The following is a 25,908-nucleotide window of genomic DNA, read 5'->3' as shown; positions in this document are numbered from 1 at the left end:
AATTATTTCTAAGTATTTTGGATTTTTTTGTGTAGCTATCGAGAATTGTTAGCTTCTAACTAATGATTAATACTATATATGAACACTATAATTTTTATCTTATATTTAGTCACATTACTAATTAATTCTGTTAGTTTTTCTATTGATTCTCTTGCCTTTTCTGAATAGGAAGTAAAGATTGTAATTAGCAATATTCATAGTTAACATTGTACTTTATTAAGTATCATTCGTGTTTAAAATGTCTTTTTACAAATGATTTATTCATATCAGGATCCAAACAAAATCCACACATTGCACTTGGTAGACATGTTTCCTGAACCTATAACAGTTCTCCTTCCTTTATTTTTCATGACATTTATTTATGGAATAAATTGGATAGTTTGCCCTATAGAATTTCTTACGGTTTGTATTTGGCTGATTATATCCTCATAGCATTATTTAACATGTTTCTCCATCTGCTGTATTTCCTATAAACTAGTAGTTAGGTCAAAAAATCTTAATTGAATTCAATTCGAAATCTTTTTAGCAAGAATACTTAATAAGTGGCACTGTATACTTTCAATTGCATCACATTAGGAGCAATATAATGTCTGGTTGTCCTACTATTACTAACGTTCAAATGGATCAGTGGATTCAGGTGATGTCAGACTGATTCATTCATTAAAAACAATTACATCAACTTTTTACTAAATGCTTTTAAGCAGCCATTGATGATCATTGTCAAGATCTATTATTTCATTAGGGAATCATAAAATAGTGGTTTTCTAATTCTGTTATTCTCCTGCTTTTATTCATTACTACCTTTCTATAAAATACTTTATTTCATAAACTGTTTAATTATCCTGACAAAGAAAGCTGAAGTGCTTGATTCAATTTTTAGAATGATGAGTGAGAGCCTAGCTGCCTCCAGAAGTGACAAATAATGTTTTTTGGGTTTTTTGGTATATTCTTACAGACACATATATTATATATATGTGTATTTCAACCCATTGCAGTAATTTATTTTTATTATATATAAATAATAAAAGATTCTAATGCTTTCAATTCATATCTGGCCACTTCCCGTAATAGTCAGTAAGAGGTGTGTGTGTGTGTGTGTGTATGCATGGTTTGCATTTTTTCGTTTGTACTTTTCTAATTTTATATATGTGTTTTTAAATATTTTCTTGCTTTCATTTTTATATTATAGTAAAATATAATCTTTGTAATTTCTGCTGTTGGGAATTTATTAAGTATCTTTGTCTACTCCATTGTTAATTTTGTAAATCTTCCTTATTTTGTCTGTTTTATCTGTAATAGATTAATGCTGATGCATATTAAAGTCTCCCATTGCATGTTTGTTTCTGCCCATTTTTCCTTCTACTTGCAATATTTTTATTCTACATAATTTGATGTTATTATTTGGATATTATCTACTTCTATCAAAAGATGTCTGAGGCCATTCACTTGTTAATCCTTTGTGGGTAGCCACAAAGTTGATGACTTATGTCTTTATTACAAATTATACTATTTAAATAGGATTCATTGTCTTATTTGATGCTTTTTTGCCTTGAATTATAATGGGATGGTATAAATTTTGCCACGTCTGCATACTTTTTTCTTCGTATTTTCCTGATAAATTGTCCTACTTCATTGTTTTTATTTTGTTTCAGTGCCTTTCCATGGAGATAAGGAATTTGCTACTTTCCCATCCTTTCCCCTTCCCAGTCCTTGATAATTCAGTCTGGGATTGTAAATTCCATCATTTATTGGTTTTATCATAGGGCAATATAAATATTACTTTAAAATAAAAATTAATGTTGTAGCCATATGTAAAATAATCATTTAAATTTATATTTTTATCTTTAACTGATTTCATGGGATCCACACCTAGCCTGGGAACCTGAGACTGGTAATAAAAGCCTGTAAATGAGACTTCAAAGTTACTAAGAAAAAGATGAGGAAGATGGTCTTTCCTTTTGTTAACAAGTCAACTGATATTTAGTGAGAAGGAATTTGAGGTTTCTTGATTTTTAGGATAGATTAAAAAAAAAACCATAACACAAAATAATATGTAATCGTTTCAGTTTTCCTGTTTGGTCTTTTGTTATAATTTTATTTATTTATTTATTTTTCCCCCAAAGCCCCAGTAGACAGTTGTGTGTCATAGGTGCACATTCTTCTAGTTGCTGTTATGTGGGACGCGGCCTCAGCATGGCTGGAGAAGCAGTGCGTCTGTGCGCGACTGGGATCTGAACCCAGGCCACCTGCATCAGAGCGCACACACTTAACCGCTAAGCCACGGGCCCGGCCCTCCTGTTTGGTCTTAAGATGATAATTCTAGGTCTAGGCTTGGTCTTACTGTTCATGTCATATGTGAAGTTACTTTTCAAGTTTCAGTCAATATAATTCTTTTTTTCCCTGTAAGCGTTTCAACTATCCCTCTATTTGGGCATTTTATTTTTTTGTTATTTGTTTGTTTTCTTTTTTTTTTTTCTATTGTGGTAACACTGGTTTATAACATTATATAAATTTCAGGTGTACATCATTATACTTCTATTTCTGCATAGAATACATCATGTTCACCACCCAAAGACTAATTATAATCCATCACCACACACATGTGCCTAATCATCCCTTTCGCCCTCCTCCTCCCTGCCTTCCCCTCTAGTAACCACCAATCCAATCTCTCTATGTGTTTGTTTGTTGTTGTTTTTTATGTTCTACTTATGAGTGAGATCATATGGTATTTGACCTTCTCCCTCTGACTTATTTTGCTTAGCTTAATACCCTCAATGTCCATCCATGTTGTCACAAATGGCTGTATTTCATCATTTCTTATGGCTGAGGAGTATTCCATTGTGTATATATACCACATCTTCTTTATCCATTCGTCCCTTGATGGGCACTTAGGTTGCTTCCAAGTCTTGGCTATTGTGAATAATGCTGCAATGAACACAGGGATGCATGTACCTTTACACATGTGTATTTTCATGTTCTTTGGATAAACACCCAGCAGTGGAATAGCTGGATCATATGGTAGTTCTATTCTTAATTTTTTGAGGAATCTCCATACTGTTTTCCATAGTGGCTGCACCAGTTTGCACTCCCACCAGTAGTGTATGAGAGTTCCCTTCACTCCACATCCTCTCCAACAATTGTTGTTTCCTGTGTTGTTAATTATAGCCATTCTGATGGGTGTGAGGTGATATTTCATTGTAGTTTTGATTTGCATTTCCCTGATAGTTAATGATTTTGAACATGTTTTCATGTGCATGTTGGCTATCTGTATGTCTTCTTTGGAGAAATGTCTGTTCAAGTCTTTTGCCCATTTTTTAACTGGGTTGTTAGCTTTTTTTTTGTTGAGATGTATGAGTTCTTTATATATTTTGGATATTAACCCCTTATCAGATATGTGGTTTGCAAATATCTTCTTCCAGTTGTAAGGTTGTCTTTTCGTTTTGTTGATGGTTTCCTTTGCTGTGCAGAAGCTTTATAGTTTGATGTAGTCCCATTTGTTTATTTTTTCTATTATTTCCCTTGCCTGGTCAGACAGTACGTGAAAGTATGTTGCTAAGACCGATGTTGAAGAGTGTACTGCCTACGTTTTCTTCCAGAAGTTTTATGGTTTCAGGTCTTATGTTCAAGTCTTTAATCCATTTTGAGTTAATTTTTTTGTATGGTGTAAGATAATGGTCTACTTTCATTCTTTTGCATGCGGCTGTCCAGTTTTCCCAACACCATTTGTTGAAGAGACTTTCCTTTCTCCATTGTATGTTCTTGGCTCCCTTGTTGAAAATTAGCTGTCCATAGATGTGTGGGTTTATTTCTGGGCTCTCGATTCTGTTCCATTGATCTGTGTGTCTGTTTTTGTGCCAGTATGGTGCTGTTTTGGCTACTATAGTTTTGTAGTATATTTTGAAATCAGGGAGTGTGATGCCTCCAGCTTTGTTCTTTTTTCTCAGGATTCCTTTGGCTATTCGGTAATTCTTTTTTTCATGACATTTTTCAGTTTCTTTAGTGATTTTTATATTATAAAGTTTTCAACTTAATTTTATCATTAATAATTTAATTATGAAGGTAGTAAATGTTTCTTGAAAAACAAATTCAAACGATACCAAAGAATATGATGTAAAAAGTATTCCTGAGAAGCAGATTTTACTCCCCCAAATAGCCACTGGTAACAGTTGCCCAATCATATTGCTTAACCTTTAAAAGAAAGCCGAATTTTTTAACTTTAAGTGATTTAGTCCAAGGAAGTCTGGTTCTTTTGCAAATAACAAGACTTAATTTTCAATACTTTTCAATTTTGGTAACTCACAAAGCTAGATATACTGAATAATATTGAAAATGTCTGTTAATGCTGAAATAGCCATGTAAACATTTTTCTATAATTTATTGTAATTTCTGTTGTCTGTTTTGAGTAAGAGCATAAGCTACTCTTTTTAAAAAAGATGTTTTCTATATTTCTAATAGGTGTAGCAAGTCTCACTATTTATGTAAAATCAATATACAATTTTAGTGATTCTACTTCTATCTAAAAATGAAAGTATAGTTTATCAGGCTTTTTATGTTTTTCATCTTAATGCAATCCTTTTAAGGCCATACATTCCAGCATCCAAGTTTTAAAGTAGTTTGTATACACCCAACATGCAAGGCCATGACTTTAATCATTTCCTCACCAGAACTTCAATTATGCCAAGTACTTTTTAATTATCGTGCAGCCCACAAGTCTATTCTTAGTAAAAAGTCTGACTTGTACAGAGGCAGTATATCCCTCTGTGGCAAAATTCAACTCACCACTTTGCAACCCCACCCATGAGAAAGCCCTGTGAATTAAAAGCTACTAAATTAAGTGTGTATTTTTAACAGCTTCAATTTTAAAGTCAATTTTGGCATAAAAGTTGAAGACATTTTTTTGAAGTACCAAAGTGCTATGTTGGCATTTCATGGTATTTTCAGAATGCAGTTTGTTTTTTGGGTTTTCTCTTTTACAAAGTTAGTTTCTTATAACATCAATTTTTTTTCTAAAAGGAATATATTTAATCATCTTGCCCTGTCACTTTTTATTTTTATCTTATTCAAAAAGGAAAATTCTGAATCAAGAAGAACAATGATAGAGAAAGAATGGATGTGTGGGGACAGGGCTGCAGGGTAGCAGGAAAAGGTTTGGGGGCACAGAGGGTGGCAGGGGAAGCAGAGAGCTGAAGTGTAGCTGGGCTTAGCATTTCACACACAGGAAAACCTGGAATACAAATCCTGAAATTAAGAGAAAAGTAAACTACATGGAATTATTGTTTTGTTTTACTTCTTTACTTCCTGGTAATGGAAAATCTACTTTTTCCCAATGAAAACAAATGGAATACAAAGTCATTTTAGGAAATGCTTGTATGAGGTTAATGCTTAGATGCTAAACACCTAATACCATATAATACATTCACTCAAGATATAGTAAATGAGAACCTGTTACGTGTACGGCCTGACTTCTTTCATGTTATAATGTAGCTCCAATCATTTATTGCCTCATGATCCACCTTAGGAAAATGCAGTGTTCAAAATCTGAACTTAGGAAACACAGCTTTCCTTGCCTCCATCTACTATAGAGGCTGGAATGTCTAAAAACTCAGTTCTCCAGCTTGCCTTTCAGCGAGAAGTTGCACGACGCGAATCTGGCCAGTGAGGTGTAAAGGGAAGGCTCTGGTGCCATATGGTCTCTTTCTGCCAGGGGGATCTGGAAGTGCTGCTGTCATCACTAAAGGCGGTACAGCCGAAAGCCAGGGGAGCCTGGGTCCTTGAAGGTATCCTTGACCGCCATACCAGCTGTGGACTGCCTACTGTGGGACTTCTTGTGGCGTGAAATCAAGAAGCCTCTTCCTGTTTAAGTCACCATTTGCTGGGGTTCCTGTTACTCTTAGCTGCGTGCATTACTATCTGACTCAGGGAAAAAACTAATTTGGCAATAAGCTTGACAGTGGTCTTCATATTCCAAATTGCAGTGGCCAGTCTCCAAGATGGCCCGTAATGATCCCCACCTCCTTCACACCCTTGTTAGTCCCCTCCTACACTGCCAGGGCCAGTTTATGTGATCAATAGGATGTGGCTTCTAAAGCCCCGTGACACTGTAAAAATTACATAGTTAACAATAATTTTAAGATGACTTATATTTCCTTTGTTATGGAATGTGGTGTTTTTCTTTTCATATATGATATATTTTCTGGTCAATTATATATCCTTTATTTAACTTGGAAAATAAAAATTAAAAAAAAATAATGGCTAAGAACCATTTATATAATACTATATACCAGGTTCTCTTTTATGTTCATTAATGCACTTTTTTTCTTCAAATAACTTGAGATATTACTTCAACCACTTTGCATTTGGAGAAATTGAGGCAGGGAGGTTAAAAATCCTGCCGAAGGAAGGCTACCGAGGAGATAGCAGAGCTGGGATGTTAGGCTGGTTCCAGATTTGTGATCCTCTCACCACATAAAAATCACCTGCAATCCAACTAACCAGAGAAAACTCGCCTCCTTTCTCTAGATATGCGTACACATCTGTAATGTGTAGGTTGTCTACTTTTTTAGCATAACAAGTCAGTCCCTGCTGGCATTCACAGTTCCTTAAGTATCATTGCTCTGATTTGACAGCATATACGCGAATGCTGAACGTCATCTGTACTCTGCTGCTGTAGCCAGCTCTATCAGTCAGTGTCCTCTCAGGCAATCGGAACCAACAGCGGGAGTGCAGTACAGAAAAGTGGCTGCAAATATGTCGGACTGCAGACTGCAGGAGCACAAAAGGGAAGGTGTGTTTATGTAAAGATTAGTAAGTAACTGCTGGAAGCCACTACCACACCTAAGACAGGAGAAGCAGACAGGAAGATGCTGCTGCCCAGACCCCAGGATCCCTGTGTTCCTGTGGCTGCTGGAGCCCCAGTGCAGCTGACTTACAGCCAGCGGGAGTTCTGCAGCCCTGGAAGTGAAGCCAAGACTTGATGACAGCCTACAACTCTGCAGCATTTTGCAAAGCATTTTATTACACTTGTGGAAGCCATCGGGGTTATGTTTAATCACAATAACTGATAAGCTAACTTCAAAACAACGGCTTCGACAGCCCTTCCACGCTTCTTTGGCTATGTACTTAGAAGAGAACCTTTTCAAATTGTCCCTTGGCCTGGATGGAAATAAAATGATAATTAATATTTTTTAAAAATCCTGCCGATGTTACAGGAGTCCAGGAACCCTGCTGTCCAAACCATGTTGCCTGTCAGGAGCTCAGACTGGCCTGCTGCTGCTGCTGCTGCCAAGTTTGTGGGAGCTACCTCCAGAAGAAGGGAAATCCTCCTCATTTCCAGACTCCACCAGAGTCTCCCATCAATAGATTCTCTCTGACAGATAGCTGGAAAAGGAGTGTGGAAAAGACTGGAGTGTGCAGACTTCTGGCTCCCTGGCATAGAAGGGCGGAAATGGAGCTGAAAGCGAATCGCCAATGAGCAGACCAGTCTTCAAAACATTTACCTTCCCTTGAAAGGTTTTCCTTCCCTTAACGTGTTTTCCATGTCATCAAATAGTCTTCCATAATTAATGGCTGCATCATATTCTCTATTAATTATTAATGTTCTGGTTGTTAAGCTTATTCGCTGTCTTTCTTAGTGTTAATTTTCCTTATTTTCTTTGAAATTTTAGTTTGAAGGTTTATCTCATGTGAGAGTTTCTATCTTCCTTCCCTCCAAGTCTCCTTGTCTATAAATTTTTCAGCTGCCTCCATCATCCCCCTCCCCACCTTCTCTTGCCCAGGTCATGGTCTTAGTTGGTTGCTTGGGCTCCTGTCCCTTGGTGACTAGAGATATCGGAGATCCAGTCATTGAGCGGGCAAAGGGTAACACTGTCCTTGCTTCCAGTTAAGGAAGGACACCTTGCTCTGTCACTCCACACAAGTCCAACTCTGGGCTGCTTGAGGTTTCAGCTCCTGCATGTTGCTACAGGTTATCTATTATTCTGCTTTTGAATATAACTGACTTTTCTCTATATAAAAAAATCTATCATTGCTATGTTTACAGGAGAGGGAGAAATGTAAAGCATGAATGCATAGTATCATAGTAATGATAAATCTGTCTTCATACATTTAGTTGATTTGCTTGGGTTTTCTAGGTAAATAACCATATTATCTAAGAATAACAAGAACTGGGGCCACCATTTAATCAGTACTTACTACATGGCAGGTACACTCTGCTGAGTGCTTTGGAGATGCTAGTGATAGCTACATGTCAGGACTTGCAAATGGGCGAGAAGATTACCGGTGTCTTTCAGTGCAGTGCTGGGCATTGTCCAGGAGACCCTCAGGGGATTATCTGATTCCAGGAATGTGCATCTTTAATTGACTTTCTTTTGACTAGATTATTTTACAGCTCTGTAGGGGTAGCTATTAAATTGTGAAAAATAAATAGCAATGCAAATAATTCCTGTTCATACCAATGCAAATGAATTTTGACTGGTAGATTATGAACCTTGTAAATCAAACCCTCATTTGAACATTTTACCATCTTGTTGGTTCCCTCAGTAATTAAAAAGTTGAATAAAACCTCTGATACATGTCCATTTTATATTTGTATAAGAGTCATGATTTTACTTTTTTGAAAATTATTCTTTAGCACACACAGTATCTTCACAACCTGAGATATAGGCATTATTCACATTTAATAGATGAGAAAACTGAGACTCAGACCAAATAGTTACCTGCTCAATGTCAAATTAACTAGTAAGTGGCCAAGCTGGGATTTAAACACCAAATTTTGCTGTCTTCAAGATCTATGTTCTTCCATATTATCACCTGCCTGGCAGAAACTCCATTTGCTCACAAATAAAATGATTTTTTTCAAAAAGGTATTAATATCAACAAAACAATAATAACTAATATTTAATAAGTATTTACAATGTGTCATGCCCCAAACTAAGTGTTAAATGGATTAACTCATTTAATAGATGAGAAAACTGAGCTTAAAGAGGTTCTATAACTTGCTCCAGGTTTTCCATGCTATTTCTAGCTTTTTCCCTTCTTTCTCCTAATGCAGTAGTTCTCTGCATTAGCTGTACACTAGAATTATCTAGAGAGTTCTTAAAAATCAGTTTGTCAGAATTTCTTAAAAGCTCCTTGGGTGATTCTCATACATAGAATCACCGTACAAGTAAGAACATTTAACGTCTTGCTTCCCTGGCTGATACTTCAGAGAATTAGACAAACCTGCAATGTCTGCTTTGTTGTTCCGGATATAGCTTGGAAAGGGAACATTGGGGCAGAGATCTGTGCTATCCCGAAGTTACAGTGTCTAGAACTGTCCAGAGTTTAAATAAAAGCATTTGAAAAGTCGAGCTTAGCTGAGGTTGACTCATAATAGGAGCACAGCGTATTGAGAAACCATCTCGGGGATAAGTAAATGACTTCACATTGGCTCACTAAATCAATAGGGTCTGCCTTGTTGTGTCAAGCAATAATACTTATAAAAGCCAGTATTTCTAAGAAATGTTCTCTTTCTGTGATTCATAAAATTATTTTGATGGCCTATTAATAATTTTTATAAACTTCCTCATTATCTTGACCACAGAGGCAGGCAGGGTGGCTTAAAAGCCATTCACAATGTTTTATTCTTGCCTTTTTCTATATATAGTGGCTTGAAAGCTAAATTATTCACCTTTCAAACAGTTTTTCTACTAGAGGTGACCATGTGATCCAATTCTAGCCAGTAATATGTAAGTCATTGGATGACACTTTGAAACAGCTTATTTTAAGGGATAGACTAAGCTGCCCTGGCCCTGAAGGGAGATGAGCCACGAGGTGACACAGCAGCCATCTCATAACCATGTGGAGAAAAGCCACATGCCGAGAATGGTGGAACAGAAAGGCAGCAGAACTGACCTTGGGTTCTTGATATCATGGAACTCATGGACCGTTGCTCCACAGCGTCACATAAGACATTTTATTGCATAAAAGACTAGGCCCTTAATTATTCAATCCACGTTTAGCTGGTTTTTTTGTTGTTGGAGCTGAAGGAGACCCTGATACATTTGCCAAAACATGGAAATAATAATGTATCTTTTGTTATTTTGTTTGAAAAATCACAGGTAAACAAATTTAAAGTTTCTCAAAGCAATGTTCAGTCAATTTAATGAAATTCAATAGAGAATCTACACAGGATCTTCTAAGTCAGATCTTTCTATTTTTGTTTTTCAGGTTAGTCATGCGTGGTGTTGTCTCTATACCATGATTAGTTTCCATTCTTTCTCAAATTAACTGATAAGTTCTAACCAAAAATATATAATGTTAAATTACAGCCATGCACCATGTAAGGATGTTTCGGTCAATGACAGACTGTATATACAATGGTGGTCCCATAAGATTAGTATCATATAGCCTAGGTGTGGTGGGCTACACCATCCAGGTTTGTGTAAGCACAATGACGAAATCAGCTAATAATACATTTCTTAGAACTTACCCTGTAGTTAAGGGACATGACTGTAATTAAATAAGGACACAATTAGACTGAGGTGGTTCTAAAACCTTAGCAGCCTATTGTAAGCAAACTAAAACCTAAACCTGTAAATGCCTCAAGGTTAAGAAATCAAAACCTAAAGACAACCAATCACAAATAGCCAACTAGGCTTTTCCAAATAAAGCAAATACTTAAGCTATAGCCAATCAAATGATTTCCTTTCTTTGCTTCTTCTTTCCCTAGAAAAGCCTTTCCCTTAGATCCTGTCAGTGGAGTGCTCCAAATAACTTCCAGTTTGGTGCTGCCCTATTAGAATCAATTTTTGCTCAAATAAACTCTTAAAATTTTTACTATGCCTCAGATTATCTTTTAACAATACCCAGAACTTAACTAAATACAACTCCTCTTTCTTCTTCTTTAATAATAAAACATTACAAAACCTAGACTTTCCTGCCCCACGGAGCTTACTTTGCTTTTGAGAAAACAAATTTGGGGGTGGGCAGGGGGGAAGGATGCTACCAATCTTTTGACTTCATTTTTTTTTTTCAGTTCTATTGAGGTATAATTGACAAATAAATCTGTAAGATATTTAACATGTACCTCATGATGATTTGATATACATATACATTGAGGAAGGATTTCTCCCATCTAGTTAATTAACACATCTATCACCTAACATATTTATCTTTTTGGGGGGAGTGGAGAGAACATTTAAGTTCTACTCTTTTAGCAAATTTCAATTATACAATACAATGTTATCGACTATAATTACCATATTATACATTAGATCCTCAGACCTTATTCATTTTATGGCTGAAACTTTTCTTTTATAATTGTTATAAGTCCACAATTTCAGCCTTTTCATAAGAAGAGAGAATTTACTTCTCAAAACTGGGTAAATTGTTATATAAAACTCATTTTGAGTGATGCAAGTAACCCATCCTTTTCTGTATGGATTGTCCTTATTGTCTTTATTATTAATGGAGAGAAACACAACCATTACAATTTTATCAAAGAAGATGGATAATCTGTGGGCAGATGTTTTGCAATGAACATGTCATTTCATCATAAGAGCTTTATTGAACAAATTCACTATGGTCTTGCGCCAGCGGAATTTTATATTTGTCAGAATCCATGATCTCCATTCAGTCTATGTGAAATACACGTTGACAATATCAATGCTGCCAGAGGGGACAGTTCATAGGATTTCACTCCACCCTTTACAGAAATGTTTTCCTTGATAATGAAGTTATGGAATTCCTTTGGCATCATGTGTGTGAGATTTGCATACACAGTGAGCCACTTGTTACAAAGTTCCTTGATAAAGAGATCAATTCTCATATATTATTTTACATTTTTGAGTGAATATTACTGCCATTTTAAGAGTTAGGTATTCTCAGGTCTCAGGAAAACACAGGCAAAGGACTATGTTGTATTGAATGCCTTTTCGTCAGCAGGAGCAGGGATCCACATAAAAAGCCTGACTTGGGAGTGGGCAGACAGGACCGGGCCAAGGTCCAAGAGGAGTAAGAGTCTTAGCCTTAATTCCAGTAAAGTTTGGACATGAGTATTCAATCAGGTGAGTGGGCCGCAGCATTTAGGGAACCTACTTCACAGGGAAAACAGGAGAATGAGATGAGAACTCTCCAGCTTTATTCCATTCCACCTATAAGCTTATGCATCCAACTCATCCTTCCTTCCATTGCTCCTGTCACACTGGAATCACTGTCCCTTGCCCCTGTCTGAACCCAATCCCTCCACTGTGCCCTGAATCCTAGCCCTTCGGTGCATGCTCAGATCTTGCTCAGGAAATCATCTGTCTTCTCTCCTATGTCTTAAACTTCTCATTTTCTACAGTATTCACATGTATTTAAGGTTTCTCAACCCCACAGCTCACCTCTCATACCATCCTCTTTCCCTTTTCTAAAGCTAGGCTTCTTTAAGCAGTGCTGAATATTTTTGTCTCCACTTCTGCAAGTCCCATGCTCTCCTCCACCCACTAAGCCTGCCTTCTGCCCCCACAGGTCCACTGCAACTGCTCAAGCCACTCTGGCTTCACCAGCAATCTCCTCCTGTGACCTGCTAGCCCATGGGATCCAGCCCCCACTCCCTCTCAGCCTCATCTCCTGCACTCTCCCCCTCACCCCCAGTCATCCAGCTCTACCTGCCTCCTTTCCAGTTTTCAAATCCCCAAACCCTTGCCCATTTCCAGGCCTTTGTACTTGGTCTTCCCGTAGCCCGGAATTCTCTCCCCCAGCTCTCACAAGACAGTTCATTCTCATCCCTCAGGTCCCAGCTCAGATATCCATTCTCAGAGAGGCCTCTCCTGAATGATGCATGGTGTGTGACCTTGGGAACATCACTTAATCTCTGTGGTTCAGTTTCTCATCTATAACTGAGGAAATAATTGTACCTATCTCCTAGGGTTGTTGTAAGGATTAAATGAAATCACACACACGTAGTATTTAGAATGACTTGACATATAGCAGTAATTTAGGATTAATTCTAGATAATTGCTTACTATTATAGGCAACATCTCGTCATCTTATCTCCTTCTTTTCTTCCTTTGTCATACTTATGAGCTGTGATTACATTGTTTATTTATCTACTTACTGTGTGTAGCACGGTAGGATGCAATGTCCAAAAGGATTAGGAGCGCCTTGGCCTTGTTTGTTTCTCTACCCTTTACACCTGGCTTGAGCCTGGAGCGTGGTAGGGCTCAATACATTAGACACTTCAACCACTCTCTTACATTTGTTGTGTAAGACCATGCTGTTCTTCCTGAAACTCTCTTTATTTTTTTCTTTGCTTCCTTGTCTCCCTCTGCTCATACCTTTAAATGTCAGGATGTGTCTGAGAGAGTGCCGGACAGAACAGGGGCATGGCTAGCTGAGATTTGGCTGAGGTGCTGCTGCCCACACAGCGAGCTGGGTTCCTAGGAGCTCTGGTAAGAAGAAGGAAGGATGGGTGGAGAAGCTGACCCTAACTGAAGAGGGGAACCTCAGACTGAGCCAACATGGGGTGGAGTCAGGAGTGAAGGGCTTGGGCTTGCTCTTAAGGCTCTAGATTAAGTCAGCATGTATCAAGCACCCCTATTTATCTGACTGAGCTAGGTGTTAGATTAAAAAAATATAAACAAGGATCTCAAATATATAGATGTATAAACAAATACTTGTATTTTACTATAGGAAGTGCTACGCAGAGGTGTGCACAAGGTACAATGTTGGCAATGAGGAGGGGGTGATCAGCTGTCTGGAGGTGCCGGAAGATTCAAAACAGAGTAGAAATATGAAATGGGACTTAAACTTGTCAAATCAACCAGGGAAAGAAATTCCAAGCTGAGGAAATAGCACCTGCAAAGGTATAGACAGATTTCTCATCAATATTCAATATGGTGGATGGAGCTGACGTGAAGATCCACCTCCCACTGTCCCCCTCCCCCACCAAACATACAGAAATCTTTAGCATCCCTGTGATTGTAATAAAGTGGATGTGACTTTTTGAGGAGAAAGCTTTATATGGATTTTAAACTAATTTTATTTTGGAGTAAATCCCCTTATTCATGGCTTGCTGTGATAGATGGCTACTAGGCATTCTTGAGGCTTCCGAACATTGACTTCCAACTCTTATGAAAGTTCCAGTTTTAGAAAGGAGAGAGGATGGATGGGTGGGTGGGACAGTGGATGGGTGAGTTGACTGGACTGGTAGATGGATAGGTGGAAGGACAGGAGATGGATGCCAAGGAATCCAATAGAGAATTGCTATATTAAAGTTCTGCTTGGGTGACGTACCCAGATACAGAGGTGACCTGGGAAAGCCATCCACACGTTCCTATACACAAATTTCGATTTTATTATCACAGTAACAGTGGTTACTGAGTATCAATTGTGTATTAGATATTATTCTAGGTTCTTTTTATGTATTATCTCTAACTACCCTGGAAGCATAATATGAGGAACCTGAGACTTGGAGAAGTTACTTACCTAAGGTAACACAGCAAGTAGATCTACTTAAAGTTAAAGCTCATGTTTTTCCTACCATATCATGAGAACAATTCCTACTTCTTTCTGAGCAAGGACACAGTTTACTTCTATTCCCCACTTTCAAATTTAATCACTGCTCTGCTTCAATCCTCTCCAACTCTCCTAATATAAAGGGCAGGGAAGAATGACACGGCTATTCCATTTTTATGATGCCTCTCCTTTAGTATAATTGGTTTTTCTTCTAGCACTGAATGACTTTCTGCAATATCAAATGCTTTTTTGTGTGTCTGAACAGTGGCCACCACCACAGTCAATTACTCCTGCAATCTTCCTATTTCACATCTCTCCAGAGAGAATCATACTACTGTGCCCATTGTGGTTTCTGTTGTTTGCAACTGAACGCTTCTGATTGGCCTAAGGGAATTATTGCCAGTTATTAAATGGTTTACAAAATTATAGAAAGGGCTGTAAGAGCAGATTGTAGGTTGAGCTTCTAGGAACAACTCCCCATTTCCAAAATCACACAGCTTCTGTCTGGCCAAGAACCTCACAGTCTCTTCCTGACATTTTTGCGAGAAACTGATGACAGGAGAACTTCGAGGCCGTGCTACCATCCGCAGGCATAAAATGAAAGCCTCCCACCCTTCCTCTCCACTCAGGAACAGCTTCCTGAGCATGCAACCTGTGCAGTCATTCAAGGTCCCACGCTTAGAAGGGCGCCACTCTTGGAGTTGGATGCTCTGCGGCTGCCATCTTGAAATTCTTAATAATTTATCTTTAAGCTTGCGTTTTGTAAGTGAAATCCTTCTGGACAGTGGATTTTGCGCTGGGAGCTTGGAGCTGCAGTTGCCTCCTCCTGCCACCCCCCTGTGACAAGTCTCTGCCAACCTGTCCTCCCTGGCCCTGGTTGAGGCCTGGGCCTGGAGGCAACGAGGATTGGCATTGGCTCCACTCAGGCGCATGCGCCCCGGGGCGTCTGTGGGCAGGGCAGGGCAGGGTAGCAGAGTCCTCGCCTCAGGCTGGTTGCGGCGCCCAGCTCTACACGGTGAAGTGGCGGGGGGGGGGGGGGGGGGGGGCGGCTCTTACCTGCCTCAACCCAGGTGCCGAGAGCGCCTATGCGTGGAAATGGCAGTATTCTCCAGGGTCTCCCATCCTCTCTGGGCCTGGGTGGCAGGCTTTGGAGAGAGAGATGCCTGATTGGACTTCTGGAGGCTTTGATCCTGCTGAGGTGGGAGCGGAAACCCAGCAGCCAACGGGCCGCACATACGCGTAGCTGTGGGCTGGGCCCCTGGGCGCCAGTCTGCACTCCTATTTGAGTGTCCCGGCGTTCTGGGAGTGCAACATTAAATAGAAAAGGAAAAAAACAAAAAACAAAAAACAACCCACCCTGACAAGTTGTGAGAAAGACCACAGAAGGGAGGAAAAAGTTTTTTTTTTTTTACCTACTATTAGTACGTGGGCCTCACATTTTCATTTTGTACTGGGTCCCACAAATTCTGCAGCCAGCCCAGTCTCCACTTAATCTAGTTTAAATCCAGGTCTTTGATGTGCACCTGGTCAGTGGAATCCAAATCACATGCTAAACTCCGGTTATAAGGGGATCTGGGAAGTGTAGTTTTAGCTTTCCAGCTTGAGCAGTACAGAAAGGCACTTGCAGTACAGGAAGGAGGTTGGAATGGATATTGAATAAGAACTGCTTTATCTGCCACAATCTCCTACATCATGAGTCTGCCAAGAGTGGTGCCCTGTCTGCACACCAGGCTCCACAGGGCAGGGGCTGGATCTGGCTTGTTTGCTCCTCTAACCCCAGTTCAGGATACAGGGTCTGTCACATAGTAAGATCACAATATTTGTGGACCTGAATTGCCAATCGCCCATTTTTTATATGCTCTAGTTATTAACCTAGACATCTAATGGTATATTCTCTCTTACCATAGTTCATATTAACTGGAGATCTTCATTACTAGTGACAAATTCATATTCAAATGCAGTGAGTTGGTAAAAAAAAGAAGGTATATGGATTTAACTTAAGTGTATGGATTATACTTAGTGATTTCTTTTCATGTACTGGGAATAGCCAATACAAACATGGTACCATATGTCCACTGTGCTTACTGAATTAAATCACTTACTATGCCATTATGAAAACATTATAATGTTTATCCAGCCACAAAGTCACCAATATGAAATTACATTCCTTCTAGTCTTCACCTTTCGAATTTCACAAACTGGAATTAATTTCAAAGGGAACACGCCTGTCTGAAGCGTGTTAAGAGTGGCTAATCACAGAATATTCTATGGAAAAATTAGTTAGATTTACAACAGGAATGCCCTGAGCAAAATCAAACTTTTCGTATACTTCTCACCATCTCCAAAATGGAAAGTAAATGAGTATTTCTACCAAAAGGTTTTAATTAAAAAGGCTTTTGGCATGTGTGTGTATAAAAATATCTCTTAATTACAAAGATGTAAAGTTTAAGCTTTTACCTGAGATTGAATTAACAGTCTAAATTGTCTAGCTAGGGATTAGATGGTGGTGAGGACAGTTGAGAATTTATTGGATGATCAGATCATCCAGAGCAATTCAGGAAGCAAAGCTGCACCTCTCAGAATTTATCTGGCTACCTGAGAAGTGGTGTGGGGTGGAGGGCTTAGTCCAAAAATTCTTTAAATTAGTAGGATAAAAAAGGTCTTTGGAATCTCCATCCTTAGATCTCTGCATCATGGAAATCTGGCCTGACAGTCTGACAGTCCTGAATTAGATCTAGTTATGACTCAGAGCACATGAGTTACTTAATTGGAATCAATGAGGCAATTGTGTGAGTAACTTGTGATAGCCTAAAAGCACAGTCTGACCCTTGAGCCAAAGTGGAGAATGAGGGAATTCTGGTTCATTCAGGAAAGATGGAGCAGAGAATGTTGACTTTCGTTATCCAGATAATTGTCTTTCACATCAGTTTGACTGCAGGATTTATCCTAATCCATTGTGCCTCTAAATTAAATAGTTACATTGACAAGGCGTAACTGTGATACAGGTATAAATTATAACTACGATAAAGGTTATGCACCCAGATAATCCAGGGTAATCTTCCCATCTCAAAATCCTTAATTATAGCTGCAAAGTCCTTTTTGGCCATATAAGGTAATATTCATAGCTTCCAGGGATTAGGACAGGAATATCTTTTGGGGGAGGGGGACATTATTCAGCCTAATGTATATGTTGTCTGAAAATTTGCTAAAACTCAAACCTAGTTCCTACCTACTACCCCTGAACAGAACATCTAAGGATGAAGATTTAGAGACCTACTTTCTTTTTGACTAGCAATCATAAACCTAGGTTTCTAAAGTTTATTTTACAAGAGGGTTGTTTGGGGGAACATCTGACAACACAATTTCTGTTTTTAAATATCCAGACTAATTTAGATATAGTCTTCAAAGATCCTGAGGGTCAGATTTGAATTAAATTTTATTGTGATCATTTTGTATCTGTTATTGAACTTCCTAAATTTTCATGTGTTTCTGCGTGTGTTTGATCAGCCATGTGGAAGCTATAAGACCTTGAATCCAGAATGATTCAACACTATTTAATTTTTATCACCCTGGGACTGAGAGGTTACACGTTGAACTAGATTATGGCTGAATTAATGCATTTTTTCAATGAATTTACACCTAACAGATCGTTTAATGTATCCTAACTGATTTGGAGCATAGTTATTAAATTGTTATTATTGAAGTTTAAATGAAATGGCAGGTACCTTGTTTCAGGATCCAAACTTTAAATATAAGGGCTATTCCATCTTTTTTCCTTGTCATGACATTTTGAATACCATGTGTCTCACTAAACAATTTTGTTTGTCCTTTTTTTGTTAAATCTTTTGATGAATTAGAAAATATAGCCTTCAGAACCACCTCATAAACTCTCTTGGACTTGAACTATTTTCTGCTGTTGTTTTAAATGTTAGTTGTAACACCCGTGACTTTACTTGAGACTTGTAATTCTAGTCCTTTTCGTGGCAACATACCTATAGTACACTTAGCACTTCTACTAAGCACAGGCTCTACGCCAACCACAATGCAAAGGGGCAGAGTGAATATAAAAATATTTAAGATTTGGTCTACCTCCTCCAGGCTGTAATCTCTGGACTGGGACCTGGATTTATTTAATCTTAATCTTCAGCATCTATTCTACTCTGGAGCACATAGTTCACAGTAAAGGTCTGTGTTTTGTTTTAAATTTTTGTTATTGAGGTATAATTGATGCATAACATTATATTAGTTTCAGGTGTACAATATAATGATTTGATATTTTTATGTATTGCAAAATGATCACCACAATAAGTCTAGTTAGTGTCCATCACCATACATAGTTACAAGATTTTTTTTTTTCTTGTGATGAGGACTTTTAAGATCTACTTACTCTCTTAGTAACTTCCAAAATGCAATACAGTATTATTAACTATAGCCACCATGTTGTACATTACATCCCCATGACTTATTTATTCTATAACTGGAGTTTGTACCTTTTGACCCCCTTCACCCATTTTGCTCCCCCCAGCACAAATGTCTGTTTAATGATGACATTTTTATTAAGTAGCTGTTGAAGGAATAAACAGTCTAGAAATTGAGCTACTTATGAAATCAAATAACTAAGATAGAATGCTTCTATCGTCAAATCACTTCTAGGTGATGTAATGGAGGTGTGAATGGCATGTAATGGGACCTGCCAATTTGGCCAAGGAGAATCAGAGAAGGCTATGTACAAAAGTAGTCATGTGAGCAAGGTCCTGGAGGAAATGAGTCCAATGCACTGAATAACCACTTCTGTGAATTTACTTATTTTTCTTCACTACTTAGTTTTAATGGGCTAGTTTTCATTTTGTCTCCATAAGAGCTTCGAAGGAACATTGGGTTTGTCTCTGCCCCAGCTCCTTGCTACTGGCACTGGGAGGAGCAGGGAGGGGATGACTACTTCAGAAAACACGGGAGCAGAGTCAGCACACAGCACAGCCCTCCTAGCGAGGAAGGAGACTACAGAGATGAGGAGAAATGGGGCAAAATGTGTGAGGAACAAAGGAGGAAACTGGGGGCAGCTTCTTATTTATAAGAAGAATGTATTTATAAAAAGTCATTTTCTTTGAGAATATATTCTTTGTGAATATGTGTTTCATGAATGTATCCTTTTTCTTATGACCACATCTTGCCTCTTTCTGGGCAGCAACGTGTGCTGACCCTCATCTTCATCTCGCCCCTTGCAGAAGTCCCCTTTCTCCCTCCCAGGCTTTTCCAGCTGCAACAGCAGGGATCTGGGTAGAGACAAATTAAACATTCCTTAAAATGCTGTTATGAAAACTGGTCAACTAAATGTTTACATAAATTTTAAAAGACATTAAAACTATCCCACCCAATGTGAATTGTTGTAAACTTTATAAATAGTTCAAAGGAACAAGAAAATTTGGCAAATTGGCCTTGTGGAAAGTTGGCTTTCTGTGGTTGACTTTTGGCAAATTGACCCAGAACCAGTCTTGGATTAACACACATTCACTTAGCAAAAATGGGAGAGGGCATTCCAGGTACAGAGACAAGAACAGGAGAAATAAGGTTGGCAGGAATAGGTTCATTTATTCATTTACCAAATGTTTTAGAGCATACAACCTGCCCTTGGGAAGTGGACAGTCCTGCCCTCATGAAGCTTATGTTGTTTCTTTTGTGTAAATGCCTGCCGAATTATTGGTTTTAAAACACACACACACTCCAGAGAGAAAATTTTTAGATGTTGGATATGAATTGTGACAGTTAGGGAAATAGTAGAGATAGAGCATAGAATGATCTTAATTGAAATGAAACAAACTAAACTTTTGTCTGAAGAAACTGGAAAAGATCCAAGAAATGAATAAAATTACAATAGGAGGATAAAAAGCAGAAATTAATGAATAAGAAAGCAATAAAGCAAACAAAAATTAATAAGTAACATCAAGAGCCAGTTTTTATAAAAGTCCAATAAAATAAATGTTTGACAAGCCCTGACCAAGAAAAAATAGATAACACAAATGCAAATATTATGAATGATAAAGGATATGTAACCATAGCTAGAGATATAAAATATAATGAAAAAGACTATGCACAACTTTGTCATTAAAAAAAAGAACTAGGGGGGCCGGCCCGGTGGCGCAAGCGGTTAAGTGCGCGCGCTCCGCTGCGGCGGCCCGGGGTTCGCTGGTTCGGATCCCGGGCGCGCACCGACGCACTGCTTGGTAAGCCATGCTGTGGCGGCGTCCCATATAAAGTGGAGGAAGATGGGCACGGATGTTAGCCCAGGGCCGTCTTCCTCAGCAAAAAAAAAAAGAGGAGGATTGGTGGATGTTAGCTCAGGGCTGATCTCCTCACCAAAAACAAAAAAAAAAAAAAAAAAAAAAAAAAAAAAAGAACTAGGGACTGGCCCAGTGGTGTAGTGGTTAAGTTCAGCATGCTCTGCTTCAGCAGCCTGGGATTCGTGGGTTTGGATCCTAGGCATGGACCTACACACCGCTCTTCAAGCCATGCCGTGTGGCATCCCACATACGGAATAGAGGAAGATTGGCACGAGTGTTAGCTCAGGGACAATCTTCCTCAAGCAAAAAGAGGAAGGTTGGCAACAGATATTAGCTCAGAGCCAATCTTCCTCACACACACACACACACACACACACACACACACACAAAACTAGATTAAATGGATTGTTTAAGCTAACTAAAATCAACTTAAGAAAAGGTCAAAAATCTGAATAAACCAATAACCATAGAAGAAATTTATTTATTTATTTATTTTAAAATTTTATTTATTTATTTATTTTTTCCCCCAAAGCCCCAGTAGATAGTTGTATGTCATAGCTGCACATCCTTCTAGTTGCTGTATGTGGGACGCGGCCTCAGCACGGCTGGAGAAGCGGTGCGTCGGTGCGCGCCTGGGATCCGAACCCAGGCCGCCAGCAGTGGAGCGCGCGCACTTAACCGCTAAGCCACGGGGCTGGCCCAAGAAATTTAAAAGGTTTAAAAATTTACTCCCAGAATCAGTAATTTTCACTGGTGAGTTCTATAGGTCATCAACAAATATGGGACCAAAACATTAAACTACATAGCCCAATCTCAGATATGATAATGAAAAAATCCAAAATGAGCTGTTGAAATATAAAAAATCCAGAGCATTTAAACAAAATGATAGACTATAACAATAAACTATGATTTAGTATTTTCCCCTTGCAATGCAAGAATGGTCCAAAGTAGGAAATTCATTAATACAATAAACTATAGTAATTAGTTAAAGGGGAGAAAACATAAGTGCTTATTTGTATAGATATTAAAAGATTAAATTTCACATTCTTCTCTGATAAAAATTCATGGTAAACTTGTAATAAAAGAAAACTTGCCTAATATGATAAAAAAAGAATTTTGCACAAGTTAACAGAAACTACAGAAACAAAAATCATGCCTAGTACTAAAATCTAGAGCCATTCTCATGAAAGTGAGGAATAAGACAAGGACACAGTTATGAAGGCTATTCAGAATATTTCATTTCTTTTCCTTCCAGGCATCTGATAGGATTTCACTATTCTCAACCCCTTTGACATTAGCATTTGATGTGGCTTGTTTTAGCCAGTGAGTTGTGGCCAAAGGTGATGTGGCTTCTTGAAGGTCAGAATAATTATTTGCAGCTGGCGACCTCTGCTTCTCCCTGCTGTGATGATCGTGGAAGCTTATGTTGAAATGGAATCTCCATCAATGTGGGTCCCTGAGGGACCATGATGAGCAGAGCACTCATCAGCCTGTGTTGGACATGTAGATGAGGGAGAAATGCACCTTTGTTGTATCAAGGCACTGAGACACTAGTGTTACTGTGTTGTCTGTGTTACTGCAGCACAACGTAGCCCACCTTAACTGACACAGGAACCTATTACTCCTGTGTTCTATTCCTATTTTCACCTTAATTTTTTTTTGTGAGGAAGACCAGCCCTGAGCTAACATCCGATGCCAATCCTCCTCTTTGTGCTGAGGAAGATTGGCCCTGGGCTAACCTCTGTACCCATCTTCCTCTACTTTATATGGGACACTGCCACAGCATGGCTTGACAAGTAGTGCATTGGTGTGCGCCTGGGATCCGAATCTGTGAACCCAGGGTTGCCGAAGTGGAGCGCGAGCACTTAACCTCTGCGTCACCCGGCTGGATCTACCTTAATTTTTAAGAATTTATGAATTATATTTTTGGGTGTATGAGATACATAATTTTTTCTTAATGCATAGCCAATTGTCTACAAATAATTATTTAATTAATTTAAGTGTCATCTTTATCATACAGTCAAACCCCATAGATATGGTTGTTTTGTTTTTGAGCTCTCCTCTGTTCTGCTCTTCCGTTTTTACGTATGCCAAAACTGTGTTGATAGCGTTTGTGACGATGCCTTTGGAGTTAGACTGTCTAGGCTAGAATTCCATTTACATTATTTATTAGCTGTTTAATTTTAGGCAAATTTATCCTTTCAGGTCTCAGTTTCCTCCTCTGAGTATTGGATGTTAAAAATGCTGTCTACTTCATGGGGCTCGGGGGAGAATTAAATGAGATAAGGGACGTAACACATTTAGCACAGCGTCTGGCACACAGTGAGCCTCTTGCTTCTTAGAGAATTCTAACCAAAATTTGAAAATTCTTCTTAATTTAAAACTTTTCCTCTTCACTCATTTTCATTTATTGGTGAAGGGGTAGCAAATAGGTTTCTACTTATGAGCCAATACAGTCTGGTTGTGTGACAACAATTTGATAATAATTTGTTGATAACAAATCAATCAGAGTTGGCACATAGGAAGAGGAAGTATTTATTATCCGGTGCTAATTCAATCATTCCCCTTTATTATTAACATTGTTTGATACAGATGCAAAAGGAACCCTGCACTGGTTAGAATCGAAAGACACAGTTCCTGAATGACATAATATAAGAAAAAGAAGTGAATTAGAATAACTTTTGACTAAGAAGTTTTAATCAATGACATACATTTCTAAAAATTGCATTACCTATATTACCTTGAGGTTACAAAACAGTGGTCAAAAAAGATTGTGGGAACTTCCACTTCTGACCGAGAGGGAGTAACAGGGACCATATTGTTCTTCCTACCAGTAACAACCAAAAAAATGAACAAAATATAGGAAACAATGCTTTTCAAGACACTGGACCTCAGTCAACAAAGGATAATGCTCCCTGAGAGACAGGAAACAAACAAGATGAGCCCTGTGAATAACCCTGCTTACCATCTTGGGAGACTTTCCAGGCCACAGTGCTGGGAGGGGGAACTCAGGAGAGTGCAATGGACTCTGTGAGTTGAGGAGATAAAGGTGAGAGTCCAGGGGACTAAGATGGCTGGAGTTCACAGGACAGAGTACTGGAGAGGAGAGAGCTATGCAAAGAGATCTTGAGAGACCTGCAAATGGTTCCCCTCAGGTATTCAGCTGAGCACTGATTAGCATTTGGCTGTCAGGAAATTACCTGAAGCTGGGGAAAGAAACATCTAAATACATTAGAGGTAGCAAGGCCCAGTGCTCACACAAGGCTGAGAATAGTTCCCCCTCTCACCAGCCAGACTGGAAAACCCCATGATTCACAGGACATTAGGTACAGTACACAGGAGGGTCTTGTCTCAGTCGTGGGGAACAAATAGCTCTAGACTGACCATTGCTCTGGGCCAGTCTACCTAGACGTGAAAAGATAACACGGTTTTCAAGTAACTTAACTGCATCCTAGAAGAAAGCTCTAGAATATTTGTAGTAACACAAAAAGATCCAGCACCCAACGAGATAAAATTTGCAATATCTGCTAGTCAATAAAAAGTTACAAGTCATACAAAGAAGCAGGAAAATATGAACCAAAGTGAGAAAACAAATCAATTAGTTGAAACTGACTCTGTAGATTTAATTCAATCTCAATCGTAATCTCAGCAGGCTTTTCTGTAGAAATTGATAAACCAATTCTAAAATTCATATTGAGATGCAAAGGACCTAGAATAGCCAAAACAACTTTGAAAAAGAACAAAGTTGGAGGACCAACACTGCTTGATTTCAGGGTTATTATAATGTTATAGTAATCAAGACAGTGTGGCACTAGTGTAAAGACAGAGAAATATATCAATAGAACAAAATAGAATCCAGAAGTAGACACACAAATTTATGGACAACTGATTTTCAATAGTCTTTTTAACAAAGGGTCAGAGAAAAAGGAACCTCAATCTGTACCTTATACCATTTCCAAAAATTCACTCAAAATGAATCATAGACCAAAATGTAAAACGTAAAACAATAAAACTTCTAGAAGGAAACATAGGAGAGAAAATCTTCGCTTCCTTGGAGTAGGCAAAGATTTCTTAGATGTGACACTGAAAGCAAGATCTATAAAACAAAAAAAATGATTTATCGGACTTCATCAAAATTAAAAACTTCTGTCCCTCAAAAGAAAGAAAATGCAAGCTGCAGAAAAAAATACTTGTAAATCATATATCTGACATATCATATAGCTGATATATTTGGATAAACTTGTATCTAAAATACATAAAGAACTCTCAAAACTCAATAGTAAGAAAATAAATGACCTAATTAAAATGGTCAAAAGATTTAATCAAACACTTCACCAAAGAAGATAATATGAATGGAAAGTAAGCACATGAAAAGATATTCAACATCATTAGTCATTAGAGACATGCAGTTAAAACCACAGTGAGCTAGCACTACACATTAGTAGAGTCACTAAGTATTAAAAGACTGACCTTACTAATGTGAAGGAACTGGAATTATGTACTGCTGGTAAGCATGTAATATAGTACAACGACTCTGAAAAACAGTTTCTCGGTTTACTAAAAAGCCTTTTACTTTTTGCTTAAAAAAATTAAACATTACCCACCATATGATCCATCATTCCACTCCTAAGTATTTACCTAAGAGAAATGGAAGTGTACGTCCACATGTATTAGTTTGTTAGGGCTGCCGTAACAAAATACCACAGACTAGGTAGCTTAAACAACAAATTTATTTTCTCACAGTTCTGGAGGCTGGAAGTCCAAGAGTAAGGTACTGGCAGGGTTGGTTTCCTCTGAGGCCTCTGTGGGCACCTTCTTGCTGTGCCCTCATGTGGTCTTTTCTCTGTGTATGCCCATCCCTGGTGTCTCTCTGTGTGTCCTAGTCTCCCTTATAAGAACACCAGCCAGATTGGATTAGAGCTTACCCTAATGGCCTCATTTTATCTTAATCACCTCTTTAAAGCCTCTATCTGCAATATAATGTGATATTCTGAGGTACTAGGGGTTAGGACTTCAACATATGAATTTTAGGGGAACACAATTCAGCCCATAACACTCTACAAACACTTGTACATAAAAGTTCATAGCAGCTTTATTAGTAATAGCTAAAAACTGAAAACAACCCAAATGTCTATAAACAGATGAATAGATG

Source organism: Diceros bicornis, chromosome 4 (genome assembly GCF_020826845.1).
Source record: "Diceros bicornis minor isolate mBicDic1 chromosome 4, mDicBic1.mat.cur, whole genome shotgun sequence".
NCBI classification, from domain to species: Eukaryota; Metazoa; Chordata; class Mammalia; order Perissodactyla; family Rhinocerotidae; genus Diceros; species Diceros bicornis.
This window is presented reverse-complemented; position numbering follows the sequence as displayed.